The 18,283-nt window shown below is 40.3% G+C and overlaps 1 protein-coding gene across 10 annotated transcripts in view; it reads right to left on the bottom strand.

Annotated features, from left to right (window-relative positions):
- The window catches only part of STAC (SH3 and cysteine rich domain), a 370,710-nt gene that overhangs the window by 83,266 nt on the left and 269,161 nt on the right, over nt 1-18,283 (bottom strand). The gene's annotated exons all lie outside the window — the stretch shown is intronic.

The raw sequence follows: 18,283 nt of genomic DNA, 5'->3' as shown, positions 1-18,283 counted from the left end.
TAGGCTAATGCTTTAGGTTGTTTAGACATAAGTCCAGAGGTGTTAGCCTCCAGCAGGAGCGTATACTTCTAGCTCTTGGCATCCTTGGGGAATGAGGAAGAATGACAGAGCCTCTGGGTGGGTAACTGCCAAGACCACCCTTGCTCTTTGCATCTGCTAAGTCTCAGCTTGGTGGGGGGATCTCCTGAGCTCTGCTGGGAACATCTGCTCTCATGGCTGTAACTATTAACTCCAGAATCTGCTTTGGACAAGTTTTCTCTTATCTGCTTTCTCCATTACTTCAATGCTCTCTGCTTCATATCTTCCACAATTTCCTCACAAATTCTGGCCTGCTGATGGTATCATTTCTTGTTTTACCACCGTCATTGACATAATCTTTTAACCTATGTTATCTGTTATATCAATGGGATTTTGCGAGGAAAGGCAATTAAATACCTACCCCTGCTCTAGATTTGAATGACGAGTCTTCAACGATCTTTAAAATAAGGCTGACCATTCACCTGGACGAGTTACCGCCGCCTCAGCCTCAGTTTGCTTACCTGTTGTTTGGAACAAATATTAACCTACCACAGAGGGACTGTTGGAAGGATCAGAAACTGGATTCAAAGTACCTGGGTGACAGGGACTCAGTACATGGCACCTGCTCTTACTATCTGCACTACAGTGATTTCGCTGTGCCTCACTGGAGGGGAACACTATACCTACCACTGGACGGGCGGTGCGACTCAGCCCGACACGGGACACAACCTGCATGGCTTTCCTTACAGAAGAGCGAGAGCGAGCAGCCTTCAGCACCCAGCCTCAGCTACGCACAGAGTGGGGAGGCTCAGGAGAGTTAACCAATGGCTGTAAGCTTCTGGCTTCTCATCTCTAAGGTGGGCACAAAAACAAGAGCTGTTTGGGAAGGCTCTGTGCAGGTTAAATAAAATAAGGCCTGGAGAGTGGTATGTAGTGACCAGTCCTTCCTCTGTCCTCTTTCTCCTCTTTTCATACTCATTCTTCCCCTCCCTCCCTCCTCCTCCTTTCCTTCATCCTCTCTTCCTGTGTTTCCCCTATTATTGTTGTTGTTGTTGCTACTGAACCAGGACCCGGAGAATGTATTAATCCTTTTATTCACTAAAAATAGTTTTTGAATATTTACCCTTTCTTTAGCCTCATAAGGGAATAAAATTTGAAAACAGATATAGCGCTTTCCCTACAAGCCGTTACTGCTTTTGGAATGTAGATGTGGAAAAGGTAAATCAAAGAAGCAGCAAACCAACCAGCAAACAACCAACGGGAACTTAGAGCCAGAACTGGGTACAAATTTCAGTGTAGACTCGTATCAGTCACATGCCCCAGGGGAAGTCACTTTGCTTTCCTTAGCCTTGACCTTTGTGGTTTCCTCATCAGTAAAATGAGGAAGAAATGGAATGATGTACACGGATCACCTTGCACAGCAAGGCCTAGGGAAATGTCCATCCCCTCTCCCTTCCCCTTCCCTGGCTCTGCCAAACCCTGTAGTGGGGATTGCACTGCAGGGCCAGCTTCGTGGGGTCACCACCTGTGTATGGTCACTCAAAGCCCTGCACTGAGAAGAGCCCTGGGTTTGGTTTAATCCTCTGCTGTTGCTGTCGAAATTCTTAATATGTTTGAACAAGGAGCTCTTACTGTCATTTTGCACTAGATCTGTAAATTATGCAGCTGGCTTTGCTTGCTGTGACACAATACATGGAAGAATCTGTACTTGTCTTCCCAGTAGACAGGGACGAAGCAGATTCCCAGATGCGTGAAGGCAGCAGCTACGGAATCTTACGGCCGGCTGTCTGTGGCTTCAGCTCTCCCAGTGCCATTTCTATCCAAGTTCCCAAAGCAGCTGGCACAGGGCTCCTTGGGTTTCCTGCAGCACTTGTAACTATAGCTCTAATTTGACACACTTACTATTTTCTATCCAGGTCTTTAAGGTAGTTCTCTGCAAGGTTCTGGAAGTGAAGCAACTTCCTGCCTTTCTGTTAATGACTTTTAAAGGAATGAGCATGTTTGGAGGATAATAAAACTTCTAGGAATAGGCTGGAAAAGGCAGGCTCATTTGTGCACGTACTAGAGTATGTCCTCGAACGTGAAACCCCTGCCAAGGAGATGCACAGCTGGGAGGTGTCCCTGCCTCCTTCCCGAACCTTCGGTTGGCCATCTGTTCCTTTATTTCCAGAGGGGATAGAGACTGCTTTTCACAAGCCAATATGACTTCCAAATGGAGGGACAGCAACCTTTTTAGAGGTCTGATTTCCCAGTTGTTTCAAAATGAACCCCAAAAGCTGTTTGTTTGAGCAAAGTTAGTCTCAACCATATGAAGACCTCCTTTGCCTTCTTTATCCAAGTCCACAGCTGGGGAAGGAGGCAGGGGCTATGGGAGGGGGAGAGAGGCTGGGCCAACCCAGCGTGGTCCTAGCGCTTCCCTCCTCGCCAGCTGAGTTTACTCTGGCCATTTGTGGGGTGACAGAGGCTATGGCCTGAGCCCTTACATGCACGCAGACCGTCTTGAGTCAAGAGAACATCTGTATGTAATTACAGCCACAGCAGTAAATTAAGAGGATGGGTTCCACAAGGATGAAGGTACCTCAGTGGCAGTACTCAAAGTGTGGTCTCTGTACCAAGCGTCAACATTACCTGAATCTTCCAGCACCAAAAGTCTGCAACAACCAAGCACACACGCCTTGTCTCTCGATTTACTGGCCCGTCGTGGGGTAAGCAGTAGAAGCTTAGACTGGGTAACAGCTGTGGCCACCACCTCTCCCCCCAGACCCCCCGTTCACCCTCCTTCTGCCGTATGGTGCCGTGGTGCATTAGGGGGTAAGCAGCCAGTTCCCATGGCCTACAGCTCTTAACATGCTTTCATACGGTGGCTGCCTATCAAACTTTTTTCAAATGTAGCGCTCTTTTTCTGACTAAAAAATTAGCAAAATTCCTAGCTGTAGAGCATGGAAAAGGGGAATGACTGCTCTAGCTGAAGCAGCGCAGGTAGAACCCCGAGGTAGTGGGTGCTGTTGGTGTCCTGCCCAGATCCTCTCTACTGGGGCCCTTGCACCCACCTCCCAGATGCCTAGGTTTGCAGATCATTCTTTGTTCCCAGAATTGCCCTCAGCTAATGGAAACTGTCTCCCCTGGGAGACTGTGCAATGTCTCCCTTCCCCTCCGCCGACCCCTGGGGTCAAAGACTGATTGATACAGAGTAAAGCAGTCCTGCCCTATTGCTTTAAGGCCGAAACAACCCTGTGGGGCTGTCTGTGCCCCAGAGCCCCGCTGTGGATCGGGCCAAGACCACCTGAGACTACATTCTTGATCAGCCCCATCTCCTGTCCTCTCCTGCTTTCCTTCCTCCTTGTAGGTTTCTCCTGAGAGTACACGCTCCACAAATTACATGCTTCTGAAACCTCATGCTTTTCTTTTAGAGATATCAACTTAAGGTGAAGGAGAAGGGGGGAAAAAAAACCCTCAGTACCTTCTGCAGCTACAGCAACTTTACATGCTGGAAATAGGCTTCCTCAAAGTTGGACCTATATGATTTGATGATTCTGACCACTGAGGATGAGGTCAAAGCTGTTGCTCTCCCCATGGGCCTCTGTCTACCCCACAGCTGCTGTCCAGAGCCTGGGAACCAAGGGCATGGGCTCTAAGAATGAGATTCAGGCTCTCTGTGCAGCTGTCCAACCAGGTTGTGGACAAACTTACAAGGGAAAGTCTAATTAAGAACCAGAAAGTGTCCTGCCATGAAGCTAGATGGCCTGGCATATTGCTCTTGGCTCCTGATATACAAGCTTAAAATATCTCCCATCTTCAACCCCATGATTTATTACAAATTAGAGTATCAGGTTTTTTACTTCCTGTTGTCTGCCAAAGTCACCCTATAGGCAGTCTATAAATGGAACTTTGCCAAAATAATTCTAACCACAAGGACTAATAAACAAATCACCTATAAAACCACTGCTTTCTCAGATAAGTTCATAAAATTCATGAAATTCTAGAGCCCTTGGGTTATCAGAACCAGATTGAAGTTACTCCTTCTGGAAAAGAGACCATTCAGTGATTAAGAATCTGCACATTTGAGGCGCTTCAGTGGGCTAAGTTGTGGTCTGACATGAAGCCTCCTGATTGTACATCATGTTCTCTCTTTCATTCATCTGAAGAACCGTAAACCACATGCTTTAATTTTGTAAGTTGTATTTTTTTCCTTTTGCTCTTTTTTTTCTCTCACACAACATATTCATGGAACATTTATTTTGATAATGTTACTGTACTTCCAGGCTATATACCTGAGGAGAACAGATAGAGTCCGGTATAGCAATTAGAAAAAAATCACTCCATAGAAATTGACAATAATGAAACCTATTTTGGAATTTATCTTTTCAAATGTTAACTGGAAGGTCAGATCCATTGGGGATGAACACCAGCAAACTGATCAACACACGAAGGATCCAGTACAAATGGATTAATGAAAAAAATGGATACCAGAAACTTGAGCTTAATCAATTTGTCCTTTAAACAAGAATTAAGAACTATCAAACCTATCAGGAACTCAGCAACTGATTATGGAAAATGCAGCTAAGAATCAGAAAATGTAAGCAAAAAGTTCTGATGAACCAAACACTAGGTAAAGTCACTAAGTAAAATCAAACCACTGAAACCCCAAAATCCTCTATTTACTTCCCTGATAGTCCATTGAGTTCAGTTTCTGTTTCCTCTTAAGGAACATGAAATTCCAACTAGTGTGATGATTTATTTTCCAATACAAAAGCAAACGAAAAGAAGCATGCTAGAAGACTCAAAGTAGCCTGCAGAGAGAAGATGGTCTTTGTGTAGGAAGAGTATGAAAAATGTTAGAGTCAGACACAAGAAGCAGGACGGCACAGCAGTATGGAGTCATTAGTGCAAGAGGAAAACTCTCCTGCACGCGAAAAGTTCACTAACTAGTGTTTAAAATGGTGATCCTGAATAATTAGGAAAAGGAAATTACAAAAGCAATATAATTGCTTTGAAATTTACAAAGCATTTGCAGCTCTATTATACGTGAATGAAATTTCATGTGGCATATTCTGCTTTTGAAAGTATGGAGATGTGAACCTTGCAAGCAAAATTCTCAATAGGGAAATGCCTGGAACATAAAAGGACATGTTCTCTTTTATCTGGAAGGGTTGACCCTCCAGAATGACTCCTTTCCTGAGCATCCTTGCCTGAAAAGTTTTCTCTGTACTTTTTTACACTTGGAAAGATGGTGCAATCACTGTGCAAAGTCTTGGGAATGGTCACAGAAGTGGGTGGCAATGTGGGAGAGAGTGGAGACAAGAACTTAGGAGGAGAAAAGTTTAAGGACTTATGAAGTCAGGATATTTGGAAGAGTCATCTGCAGTATATGAAAATCACCGATGTTTATGACAGGGGTAGGGTTGGAATGAGTGAGAGTGAGCCTGGAGAATGGAGAGACCTACTCGGGTTGGTAGATGACTGCTGATTTTAGCAGTGGGTAGAAGAGACTGAGTGTGTGGATTTTAAAGCTATACATTTTAGAGGAGGAGAGATCAAAGTCTGGAAGCAGTAGTGAGGCAGCCTCCTCAACTACCAAGCCTGATGAGGGAGAAAAGAGCCACCATTTGAGAGGCTGCAGGGGAATGGCTGGGCATCAGAGTCAGAAGTGAAGGACACATCAGAGACGTTGAGGAGAGAGAGGACTTACTGAAGAGTAAATTCCAGAGGGTAGAGTAGAGAGTACCGACCGCTGGGGAGGGTGGCAGACAGAGCTGACGATAGATATGCAGACCTGTATGGAGACTAAACTGTGAGAAAGGAAGGGAGCTCTGCAGCCTTGTGCTCTTCTGGTGATTGACATGCCAGGGAAAGGGGTATCATGGGAATCTTTTCCAAGGTTTCCAAGTTACCTTGTTCTGATAAAACTGAGAGTGCTGGAGATGAAGAGAGGAAATGTGGGGGTCTTACCGGGGCACAGAGCACTCTAGGACCTCTTTTCACTGCTCTCTCTCTCATGTCAGTTTGGAGGGCAAGGTAGCAGTGGCATTCCTGGGAGCTCTGGATCCCTCCTCTTTATTCTTTCTCTTGTGGCTGACCTCAGTCCTTCATGCTGTGGTCACACCTGCTCCCAGACCTGAGGAAAACATGCTGACCGACACTTCAGCTACGGGGGCCATTAGGAACAGACAACAGGTCCAAGTTTCATTTTCAGATAAATGAAGCACCCTCTGAGGGCTGACAGACATCTTGTCTCCTGTCCACCTGCTTCCAAAAACCTCTCTATTCAGACCCCCTGGGGGTCACTGAGGATGAGTTCTGGTTTTCTGGCTTGGCTTACTCCATGCATGATGCTCATCTCTGGATGAGAACACAAGAAGAAGAACACACAAGAACTGAGCTGGCATCTGAGTTGAGAACGATGAGTTTAGTTGAGGGTAGGTTGAATTTAAAATATATGGAGGGCATCAAGACAGGTTGCCCAAAAGGCAGTGGGATATATTGGTCTGGAGCTCAGAAGAGCGATATCTGTGTTGGCTTCAGATTTGGGTGCTATCAGCTGGTGGATGAAATAAAAAGAATAGGTAAGATGTCCCAGAAAGACCCAGAGAGATTATGAAGAGTGAGAAGGGCTGAGGGCTGAGAATAGAATGCTGGGGAAGACCAACACTTGAATGATGGTTGGAGGAGAATGTGATGGCCAACAGGACTAGTGAGGAACTGTTACAGCAGTAGAAAGGGAATCAAAGGAAAAAATGAGATTTAAGGAGGGAGCAAAGAGGGAGCACCTCTCTAGATAAAGGTGGAAACGTGAGCACTGGTATTTAACTTTCCTGATTCCAAATCTAGATCTAAGGGACCACTGGTATATAAACACAGAGAACTACAAAAAAAAGGGATTTCATAAGATAAGAACACATAGGAAACCTGCTAGAAAGAGTGAGGATGAGATAAGATTGAAGGAAGGTCCCAGGGCTGTCCTATAATAACTCATCCAGAGATATTATGAAGATTTAAAGGAAAGGAATAATTTTCAGGCAAAATACAAGTTAACAAACCTGATTCATGTCAGTTTAGGAAAAGAGAATAGAATAAAAAATACAAAAATGTTTTCAAATTTTATTTTAAAATAGGTGCCAGTTTTAGATATTGTCCCATTTTTTTCAAACATTCAAAGTGGAGATCTGGGTTCTACAAACTATTCACAGAAAAAAACCAAAAAGAAACAAACAAAAACATCCATGTATATCTTCCCAAATAATTTCTTTAAACTTGGCATATCCTTAAAAATAATATCTGACCAAGGACACAAAATGACAGAGAACAATCTTTCTTATGTATATAGATGTAAAAATAATAAAGTACTGGCAATGAAAACCTAGTAGTTTATTAAAAGAAAATCCCCATGGTCAAGTGGGACCTTTTCCAGGAATGTAAGAAGAGTTTAATTTAGGCTATCTATTAATATAATCCATCATATAAAGAGGCCAAAGGACAAAAAAAAAATCACATGATTACTTTGATACTTGCCAAAAAGTCATTTGAAACAATTCCACATCCATTCCTGGTGGAAATTCTTAGTAAGCTAAGAACACTACCCAAATTTACATAAGAAACACTGTCTCAGTTTAATTGCAAACAGAGTGGGAAGTCTGGAATTTGTGTAGAAGGAGGACTTAAGAAATGATTTAGTTGGAAATGGATTTGTCTTAAAGTTAAATTTGCAAAGTACCACCTGATGTTTCTCAGGCTGAATGTGTAAATTTTAAGTGGCTTGCAGAGTAACTTGAGATACAAGAGATCTAAGAGTACCCCTTAGTACCGACACTGTACAATATACACCTATACTCAATGTACACTTACAGCAAAACTTAGGTAGCACTTAAAGTTAGGTACTAGCCCAATACCTCCACTGATACTTATTGTATTTTGGGATATCTACTGTAATAATATTCTGTCCCTACCTACCCCACTCCCCTAACCCCCAAAAGAGATAATTATAGTTAGAGAGGCAAAATTATTTTTGTAGATACTATGATAATCTAATAATAATAGCTAACATTGACTCACTATGTGCCATGCACTGTGTTAGGCACTTAGGATACACTCATTAACCTAACCCTAATGACAGTGCTGCAAAAGACCATTAGTATGCTCATTTTACAGAAAGAACAGTAAGGCTCAGGAAAGTGAAGGACAGGGAAGCTCATTAAGTGGCATCCCAAAGCCATACATTGGGATTTGAACACAGCTGCTTCTGACTCCAGAGCCCACAATGAATCAGTAAGCAACACTGTACTTCTTTATTAATGAATAAGAAATGGAATCTAAAAGACCCTAGATTACAAAATTAATATAAAACTAGTATAAAATATCCAGGAAATAGCTAACAGAGGATTGGGCAAAAAGTATTTGAAGAAAATTACTAAGCATTTATGAGTGGCATAAAAGACGTTTCAATAACTAAAGATATATACTATGTTCCTGGATGAGAAATCCCACTATATGTAAAGATTTTGCTGAAATAATCTTAAAAGTTTCATGCAATTCTTCTCAAAATACTATATTTATAACTTGATGGAAAATCAAAACAGTGAGTGCAGTTAAATAAATAAATTCCCAAGAAGGTACCTGTATTATCAGTTATCAGTCTATTATAAAGCTACAGTAATTAAAACATTATAATTGTAATGTCAAAGTAGTGTGTAGTAATAAATGCAAAATCATTAGAATATAACAGATGACTGTAAAAGACAACCTAGTACATATTACCATTTATTACATAATAGATCCAACATTTCAAATCAGAGTAAAAATGAATTGTTCAACAAGTCGTTTTTTTCATTCCGAAAAAATTAAAGTTCTTCCTTACCACATAACAACATAAATTCCGGATGGATTAAAGTGATAAAAGTAAACAGTATATAATAAGGAGCTAGAGAAACACACAGATTAATATTTATTTGCTCCCAGGGTGGGGAAGACCTTTCTAAATATAAATGGGAAAAAGAAGCCATAGCTAAATAAATTTGAGACATTTAACAACATAAAAAAATAATCTTCCATGTTGAAAATGTAATAAAATTGAAAAACAAATTTGAATCTGGGAAAACGTTAGCAACATATATGAAAGATTGTGGTTTTAATATTTATAAAGAATTTTAAAAAAATCAATAGGAAATAAATGCTCTATTAAAATAGATGAATGTATAATTCACAAAAGAAAAAATATTTTAATATAAAAATAATACTTTCTAGTGAATAAATGTAATAAAACAATAAAAAATTTCAATATATCTTTGCCCTTCAAATTTGCTGATAAAAGGCTATACATCTAAAAATAACAAAAATAACTAACAAGAAAGAAAACAACTCAAAAACCAGGCAAAGGCCTTGAATGGACATTTCTCCAAAGAAGATATACAAATGACCAATAAGCACACGAAATGATGCTCAACAACACTAATCAGTAGAGAAATGCAAGCAAAAGCCACAATGAGATAGTATCTCACTCCCATTAGGATAAAAAAAACCCCAGAAAATAACTAGTGTTGGTGAGGATGTAGAGAAATTGGAATCCTGTTCATTCCTGGTGGGAATCTAAAATGGTACAGCCATTGTGAAAAACAGTATGGTGAATCCTCAAAAGATTAAAGATAGAATTACCATATAATCCAGCAACCTCACTTTTGGCTATATACCTAAAGGAAATGAAAGCAGGGACTTGAACAGATACTTGTACACCCGAGTTCATAGCAGCATTATTCACAATAGTCCACTGATGGATGAGTCGATAAAGAAATGTGGTATATACATACAATGGAATATTGTTCAGCCTTAAAAAAAGAAGGAAATTCTGACTTATACCACAACATGGATGGACCTGGAAGATTTATGTTAAGTTATGTTAAGATAAGCCACTTACAAAGGGACAAACATTAAATGATTCATCATATATGAGGTACCTAGAGTTGGTCAAATTCATAGAATCAGAAAGTAGAATAGTAGTGGTTGCCAGGAGCTGGAAAAAGTAGGAGATGGGGAATAACTTTAATGGGTACAGAACTTCAGTTTGGGAAGATGAAAAAGTTCTAAACATGCAGACGGTTATACAACAATATGCATATATTTGATGCCACAGAAAACTACACTTAAAATGTAACCATTTAAAAATTAGTAAGAAGGTAAATTTTATGTTATGTGTATTTTAACTCAAAAAAAATCCTAGGGAGATTGAATTTTACTGCCTACATATAGTGGAGATCTGAAAAGAAAGAATGAACAAGAAACAACTTTCTCACCAATTCAGGTTGATGAGAAAGAAAATCTTAGTATAGACATAAGGTGGACAATAAACAAACAAATATTTCCTTGGGAATTCATAATCACAGATCTGCCTTCACATAGATTTGGGGCTTAAATTTATACAACACAACTTGGTCTGAGAATCCCCAAACTGAAAAAAAGTAACAAAGATTTAGGTTCTCAGGTAACGATGCCTTGGGGCACTTGGTGGAAGCAATCTCTGTACAGTGGACTCTATTACTGGAAGAACTAATAGTACGAGGATGTCCATTCTCTCCAAATGGATTTGTAGATTTAACGCAACCCCAGTCAAAATCCTAGCAGGTGTTTCTGTGGAAACTGATTAGCTGATTCTAAAATGCATAATGGAAATGTCAAGGGCCCAAAATAACCAAAGCAGTTTTGAAAAAGCAAGGCAAAGCCAGAAGTCTTACTCTGCCAGATATCAGAACTTTTTAATAAAGCCATTATATTTAAGACAGTGCTGTGCTAGTACGAGGACAGACAAATAGACCAATGGGGCAGAGCATCAACCTCCACATAAATCAAAAATATAGCCATCCAATTTATGGCAAAGGTGGCAGTGCAGTGCCGTAATGAATCTTGACCCCTACCTCACACCCACAGCAATTTCAAATGGATTATAGACTTATGTGTGAAAGACTAAGCAAAAACATTTCTAAGAAATACTAGGAGAATACTTTCATGCCTTTGGGGTAGGCAAAGATTTCATAAGGAGAACACAAAAAGCACTAACAACCATAAGTGAGAAAATTAATAATTTGACTACACTCAATAAGAATTTCTGTTAAGAAAAGAAAAGCCACAGGATAGAAGAAGATATCTGCAACACATTTACCTTTAAAAGTACTTGGATCTAGAATACGTAAAGAATTCATATAAATTTTTAAAAATGACATATAAACTAATAAGAAAATAGACAAAAGATTTGAATAACTACTTCACAAGAAGACATTCAAATGCCCCAAAGCATAAAAACTGCTTAATTCGGGACTTTCCTGGCAGTCCCGTGGTTAAGACTCTGCCCTCCCAATGCAGGGGAGAAGGGTTTGATCCCTGGTCAGGGAACTAAGATCCCGCATGAGGCATGGCCAAAACAAAACAAAACAAAACAAAAAAAACTGCTTAATTCATTAGTCATTGGGGACATACAAGTTAAAACCATGGCACAATACCACTGATCACCTATGAGAATGGCTGAACTGAGAAATATAGACAATACCAAATGTTGGTGGGATGAGGATCAGATGGAACTCTTATACATTGTTGGTGGGATTACGAATTGGTACAGATGCTTTGGAAAGTTGACAATATCTACTAACACTGAACTTATGTATACCCTACAGCCCAGCAATGTTGCTCCTAGGTATACACCCAACAGAGGTGCCACAAGGAATATGTATAAGGATGGTCAAAGGGGTATAACTTCTAGCAGCCAAAACCAAGAAACAATCCAAATGTCCACCATCAATAGAATGGTTAAATAGTGGTCTATTCACACAGTGGAATTCTATATAGCAATGAAAATGAAAACTATTGCTACATGCAATGGTATAAATGAATCTCACAACATAATGCTAAGTGAAAGAAGCCAAGCATAAAAGAGTACACACTGTATGATTCTATTTATATAAAGGGAGGTTAATTTATGTTGTTAGAAGTCAAAATATTATTTATCTTTGGGAAGGCAGTGACAGAAAAGGGTATGAGGGAGATTCTGGGGTGCTGATAACATTCTATTTCTTGATTTTTGTTTTGGTTACATACTGATCAATAATTTATTTTTTGAAAATTCATTGATCTGTAATCTTGTGTGCACTTTTTGGTATGATGTTATACTTCAAAGTTTACAAGAAAAAAACCTATGATAGGGCTTCCCTGGTGGCACAGTGGTTAAGAATCTGCCTGCCAATGCAGGGGACATGGGTTCGAGCCCTGGTCTGGGAAGATCCCACATGCCGTGGAGCAACTAAGCCCATGCACCACAACCACTGAGCCTGCGCCCTAGAGACCGTGAGCCACAACTACTGAAGCCCGCGTGCCTAGAGCCCATGCTCCGCAACAAGAGAAGCCACCACAATGAGAAGCCCGCGCACTGCAATGAAGAGTAGCCCCCCACTTGCCGCAACTAGAGAAAGCCCATGTGCAGCAACGAAGACCCAACACAGCCAATAAATAAAAATAAAATAAATAATAAAAATAAAAATTCTAAAAAAAAAGCTATGATAGATCTTTCTAGAGAGCACTGTGTCAGTGAGAATAAAAGACCTTCGAAGTGTTTATATCCAGACCTAGCAATTTTGCTTCCCATGAAATGAATCAGAAAAATATTCAAATGTTGATGTATCAGGAAGCCCGTTTAAATATTGATATTTTTTTAAAGCTTGAAAGCTGAGAAAGAATCTAAATGTACCATCAGAAGAGACTGACGAAATAGATATGGTACAACAATGACATATACCATCTTTATATAATACTTATCTAAGAATACAAGAAAACTGTTTATGTACATTAGGTAGAAGAAAAAACACAATGTGCATTTATGTATACATTATTTCAATTCTGTTTCAAGCGTGTGTGTGTGTGTGTGTGTGTGTGTGTGTGTTAAAGGAAACCTGAAATACAGCAAAAAAACCTAACAATCCTTATGTCTAGGTCATTGTGTGATAAATGAATTTTTATATATTCTGTGCTTTCCAGTTTTCTACATTTAGTGCTTATTACTTTTATAATCATGAAAACAACTTAATAAGGACATAGTCAACCTTATAAATCCAGCTGTATCTGAGCAACGCTTAGATTCTTTGGCAATGTGGAGGAAACAGCAGGTTACTTTTGCCAGAACCATTTCTTTGGATTGAAGTATAAATGGGAAGTGAAGAAGAGAAAGTAAATACAAATGATTCCAAGTATCTTGGCTGGAACGGAAAATATCTTGCTTTCTTTGACATTCTGTAATTCTTTTAGTCTAGACCAGTGTTTCTCAAACTTGGCTGTACAATGAAATCACTAAGGAAGCTTTATAAAAATGCTGATTGCTGGGACTTTGACTCACAGATTTCAATTTAATAGGTCTAGCCTATGGTCTGGATTCTCCAGGGGATTTGAATGCAAGGCCAAGGTTCCATTTTCTTTCTTCTCCCCTGAGTAGAAGTTAAATTCCTTATCAATAATAGCTTCATATATATGTAATGGGTGAGCTGGCCACAAGGTAGGCAGTCAATAAATAGTTGCTGATTGATGGACACAGAAACCTTTCCGGGAGATGCAGGGCACATCTTCATGGTTAGGAATTGCTTCTCGATAGCTTAGAAGGTGGTCCAGATTCAGAGAGAAGCATCCACGAATGAGGGGACACCTTGGTCCATGGCTCCAGTGGTGCCCTAGGTGGCTTATATCAACCTTTCAAAATCAAAGTCACATGCTGGTGAGTCTATGGCTAATCTTCTTGGGGATGCAACATAGCTAAGACGAAATCTCACTGCAGTCAACAGTATAACTGAAAGTGCAAAGGGAGGAAAACTCAGTTATACTACGGGAACGTCATTTTTGATTATTGAAATTCTTCCAATGATGACATTTGTGATTGGTCAGTGACAGAATCATCTAATTTGAAGCAGGAAGAGAAAGTAAATAACGCTTTATGCTTACAAATGCTTTCAACATATTGGGTGTTTTACCTATTCTCAGGCTTTACAAAAAGCCATACCAACTGGGGATTAGCATCCCCATTCTAGATTTTAGGAAGCTGAGGCTCAGGGAGGTTAGGCAGCTTGCTCATAGACACAAAGATGGCAACTGATAAGAAGAGATTTGACCTCTTGTTTATTTGACCTCAAAACCTACAATCCCTTCATATCATCAAAATGTGACTTTGTGTCATATAAGCGATGGCAAAGGGCATCCATACAAAACTTCATGTGACACCTTAGTAAGATTTCTATGTTGTCAATAAGTTAGTAGGAGAAAAGACATTCATTGCAATAAGGGTTGCTGAAACATGAAATTTTTCTTAGTATTCAATGGTCTCTGTCAAGCACTTAGAAAAAAAATTAGATTGTGGTCTTTCTGGGATAGTTAGTGGAAAGATACAGGGGTGAGGTTCATTAGTGGCTTTCAAACTCTTTCAACTAGACTAATTTTATGAAAAACAAAACCACATAAACTAGATTATGACTTGTGCTTACTGGAATTTACTCTGAGGAAATTGTGCTGGGGTATCCAAGGTCCAAGACGGGGACCTTCCTTAGACTATTGGCAGTAACTACCTGTGTGATCTTAGGCAAGTCACTACCTCTCTCTGGGCCTCGATTTACTCAACAGAGGAAAAAAAAAGGGAGGGGACATTTAAATAAACTTTGAAGGCTACAAACACTTTATTGAGCTGGTATAAACTATGGATCCTTTCCCCAGACAATGCACATATACATGTACACAAGCAATTTTGAAAGTTCTGGTTGTTCACAGATATTCCAAAGACAACTTGTGGACCTCCAAAGAATATACTGATGCTTGATTTAAAACACCTGGAGTATGTGATAATGGGATTGTAGTCATGTTTACAAAAAGAGCCCTTATTCTTTAGAGATGCATCTGGAAATATTTACGAATGAAATGCTTTGATGCCTGGAACTTGCTTTAAAATGATCCAGTGTGCATGGGGAGGGGTGGGGGTAGTGCTGGGGGTAACAGATGAAGCAAGATTGTCCATGAACTGATAATTGGTGAAGCCAGGTGATTAGGTACATGATGGTTCTTTATAGTATTTTCTCTGTGTTGAAATTTTCCATAATAAAATAAATTTACACAATAAAAATTAACCATAATTTTACAAATACCCAGAACAGATCATCTCCAGTGTTTCCAATTCTAATATTCTATGATTTAGCATTCCAAAGAATCTGCAGAAATGGACTTCCGGAAACATTTTACGTGCTCAGGGCATTGAATCATTATCATTCTTCTCTAATGGACCCTCTAGACCAAAGGGTTTGCTGTGGCCCGGTTTTCCAGACGGTTCTGTGATATTCCATTTAATCACTTCTGTAAATATACTTTTAGGGAAAGAGTAGTAAAATCAAATGCAAAGAAGCTGTATAAGAACTGGGCTTTAATCGTTTCACATGATAATGTAGCTCAATTTATTTTCAAAGATTTCTTAAGATGAGAAGACCAAAATACGGTTGCAAATGGCTTTTAGTAGCATATAAAATACTTGGTTAGGATGTTAGGTGAAACAGTACAGGATGTAAAACAGTACACAGGCATGAGAGACGGCTGCAGGTGGTTGACAACTTGTCCTCCAGAGCCATGCTGCCTGGGTCCCTGTCCATGCTGTGTCACTCAACTAACTATACAATTGTGGAGGAGTCACCTAACCTTTCTGAGTTTCCGCTTCCCTATCCATAAAACAGAAATAATAGCAGAATCTCCCTCACAGGGTTATTATGAAGGGTCAAGTTGTGCCTGACAGACCAAACACTCAGTAGATGCTCACCATTTTTCTCTCAACTGTGTAAATATAAAAATTAATGAAGGGCTTCCCTGGTGGCGCAGTGGTTGAGGGTCCGCCTGCCGATGCAGGGGACACAGATTCGTGCCCCGGTCCGGGAAGATCCCACATGCCGCGGAGCGGCTGGGCCCGTGAGCCATGGCCGCTGAGCCTGCGCGTCCGGAGCCTGTGCTCCGCAACGGGAGAGGCCACAACGGTGAGAGGCCCGCGTACCGGAAAAAAAAAAAAAAATCAATGAAAAGAGGCAAATATACAATCAAGATATCAGTAGGTGTCTCTGGACTGGACCAGTGGGGAATTTTTTAAACTTTTTTTCAGGACTTTTCAAATTTCCACAGAGTATTTGTTACTCTTATCATGAGAGAAAAAAGTTATTTTAAAAATGTGTAGTGAAACCTAACAATCAAAACAAATCAACATATATAACCAAACAGAAACAGACTCACAGATACAGAGAATAAACTAGTGATTGCCAGAGCGGAGGGAGGTGGGGGGAATGAGTGAATGAGGTGAAGGGGATTAAGAGGTACAAACTACTAGCTATAAAATAAGTAAGTCACAGGGATGCAATGTACAGCACAGGGAATGTAGTTAATAATATTATAATAACTTTGCGTGATGACTAATCTATAAAGACATTGAATCACTACGTTGTACACCTGAAACAAATACAGTACTGTAAGTCAACTAGGCTTTAATAAAATAAAAGAAAAAACTAATTTTAAAAGTCTTTCTTGAGAAAGTTTACTGTCCAGAGGGGCTGAACCATGCTGTCCCACACGGTATTTTGACAAACAAACCACTTCAGAGGAGAGTAAGATGGGATGACTACATGTCCACATTCTCCTACCAGACGCTCATCCTCAAGGTGGAGAATCCTTCTTAACGTCAATAAGCTTTAAAATGTGGCACTGCTGGTGCAGAATAAATAGAGCCTGCCTCTACTACCCCTGTTTCATGCCATCCTAATGTTCCCTTACCATAACCCCTCCACATCAGCAGTTTAGCCTTTTTAGAAGCATGGGCCCCTTGGAGAGTATCAAAAACACTATGCCCCCCCTCAAATTTCACCTTCAGGCACAACATTTTGCATTCAATTTCTTGGGGTTCACGGGCCCCCCACAGTCCATCTCCACTGATTAAGAACACCTAAGCCATGACAGCAAATTTAGGAATGTACAAATACACTTTGAGAAAAACTGACGTGTGCAGATCCAAAACCATAAACCAGATAAGTTGGTGGATAATGACGGGTATTACATACGTAGGTTTTGCTTTGCCAAAGAATTTACATTAGGATATCTATAAATAGCAAGCCCATACAGTGTGTTTGAACTGTGCTTCTGTATAAGCAAATCCTAAGCGCTTTCCAGAACGTACATACTGCAGAGCAACAGGCCCAATTCAAAAAGTTGAATACTAGTTTCTCTCTTGAGTTTAGCTGCATTCATTTACAGTATTCTAGATCACCTTTGAAGTGGCCACTACCCCATATCACTTAGGTGAATGAAGGTCAATGATGGACAATGATGAGAGAGCCAGAAACTTCCGGTCGGAGGGGTAACGGTCCATGTGTAGGGGTTGTGAGATGGATTTGGAGTGAATCATCTATGGTGAGATGGATCCCATCTCCTTATCTCAGGAAGGAAAAGGGTAAACATGGATCGAGTCCTTACACTGTACTGGGATGTACAGTCCTTACACTGTACTTACTATGCCTCACAATGATTCTGGAAGGTGGGGTTTTGCCCCCATTTCCAACTGTGTTTTAGAAAAGTTAACACATATTTCAGGTCAGATATTTATCCAAAAAATAAAATAAAGATAATGCAAAGCTCTTTGTCTTGGATTAGCATCTCTGATGGCTAACTTTTGAAGGCTGGGGTACACACAGTGGGCAGCATCACTTAAACTGAGAGCCCCTTAGCTGTGCTTTTGATCCTGCTGATTTGTCAATGGCTTCCAGGGATGTGTGTGAAGAGAGATAAGGATGGGACTCTTCTTTGCCCCATCTGACCTGCCCTCCAGACTGGCATCCTCCTTTCCTTCATTCCTACACAGGAACTGCCCCACATTCCAAAGACATCCAGGGAACACAAAGGAGATCTGGATAAAGAGCCAGGAGTCCTGCCCTTAAAAAATCCATATAACTACAAACTCCATCTTATGGTTTTCACTCCCGGCTGAGATGCCATTTGGCATCGCACAGCTAGCAGCCGCATTTTACTTTATCCTCTTCCAAGATTTCCAAACATGTGCCTGGCACCCACGAGAGTTTCAGAGGAAGTGTACCAGCGACAGAAGTGCTGCGGGGTTGGTTTTGTGTATGTCAGTGTAACTCTCATGAAAGCAAGTGTAAGTCCGAGGATTAACTTCCACAAGAGGAACATCAACTTTCCCGAGAACGCGTCATTTCCCTAGTTTTTCTGAAATGAACTGTATCTGAGG

The sequence above is a fragment of the Stenella coeruleoalba genome, assembly GCF_951394435.1.
Source record: "Stenella coeruleoalba genome assembly, chromosome: 10".
Classification (NCBI taxonomy): Eukaryota; Metazoa; Chordata; class Mammalia; order Artiodactyla; family Delphinidae; genus Stenella; species Stenella coeruleoalba.
This window is presented reverse-complemented; position numbering and strand designations above follow the sequence as displayed.